Below are 1,689 nucleotides of genomic sequence, written 5' to 3'. Positions count from 1 at the left end.
ATCCCAACAGTGGTTTCCGAGCCAATAAACCAACAAGCGCTTTTCAAATAGTTCAGATGGCTCTGAGCATTATGGGAATTAACATATGAGGTTATCAGTCCCCTAGAGCTTAGAACTACTTAAACCTAACCCACCTAAGGACATCACACGCATCCATTCCCGAGGGAGGATTCGAACCTGCGACCGTAGCGTTTACGCGGTTCCATACTGAAGCGCCTAGGACCTCTCGACCACAACGGCTGAAAATCACATTTCATTTCACTCTACTAATGTGTGAAAATTTTGAATGTGGAATAGTAAATTCAGATACTTCTGATCATATTGGAACTCATTTTACTAGTTATTATAAAAATAAAGATATAAATTCTTTTTTTTCATATGGATGAAATATTCCAAAACAACTAGTTTACTATTTGGGAAAAATGATCTTCACTACAACACTAACAATTACAATAATTCTTTGTTCCATTTGCATTTATTTGATTTTCAATTATTATGTGTGAATTATAAGTTAAAGGATATTTTAAATTTAATAAACAGAATTTTTAGGAAATAAAATCAATAGTGATTTTGGAAAAATAAAACAAATTCAGTCATTAGATCCAAATTTAATAATGAATTTATTTCAAATTTTGAATATTTTCCATCAAAAAATGAAAGATTTTCAATCATCAAAAGATCCAAAAATTAATACCATCATTAGAGGCATTAGGACCAAAGTTCAAAACATTTCAGTCTTCAACATACTCCAAAATAAATTTCAGTATATCCCTTGTGGATGACGAACTGTGACTGTGATTTAAATTGGTGATTTATCTGGTAATAAATATGCAACCAGTCACTTTTTTACGATTTATGCAATCATGAACATATTTTGAGCCACTGCAGGATCGTCTTCAGATGGAAGTGTTACAGGAACATTAAGTTGTGGACCAAGTTTAGCTAGACGCAGTGCGGGTGCTGAGTGGACTCCCTTGTGGTATCCACATCTGATTGCTTCTTATAACATACATTATTAAACTACGTACACAAATATACACAGTATTTAGCTACACTTGGTTTGACACTGATTCACAGAATGTGTTACTTTTCCTCTTCAACTCACTGATAGATCTTGTTATCGTTGCCATTATTAACTTGTAACAGATGCCTAGGATTTCAGTAATAATAATAATAATAAGAATAATAATGATAATAGGAGTAACAGTAATAATAGAAATATGTTAAAATTTTATATGATATATAATAATAATTTTGTACTTCTGTCCCTAGTATATCACTTTAAAACAACCTACATGACCTAAAAATTTAGAGACATGCATCCTTCCTTATTTCATACCAGTCTGCTCTCTGCTAGCACCGGAAGTGCTGATATTTCTTATCGAGCGCCTCTTCTTCTCATAATAACATAAAACTGGTCCTCTCCTAATGTTTTTTTTTTATATTTTGGCTTCCATTCTTCGATACGAGTGTAGACTGATGCAAGCTTTTCTATACATCATGCAAATTCCCTAGAGACATAATTTTCAATAATAAACTTCCGTGATTCATCTTCCAACCTATAGCAATTATGATGCTATAAAACAAGTAAAAAGTCTGAGTCTAATGCGACACGATGCTGTTCTTTACTAATGGATTATTAGAGAAGAGAAATATTGTTACACCTAATAACGTTTGAATTAAAATACA

Source organism: Schistocerca gregaria, chromosome 7 (genome assembly GCF_023897955.1).
Source record: "Schistocerca gregaria isolate iqSchGreg1 chromosome 7, iqSchGreg1.2, whole genome shotgun sequence".
Lineage (NCBI taxonomy): Eukaryota > Metazoa > Arthropoda > Insecta > Orthoptera > Acrididae > Schistocerca > Schistocerca gregaria.
Note: the sequence above shows the minus strand (reverse complement) of the source record.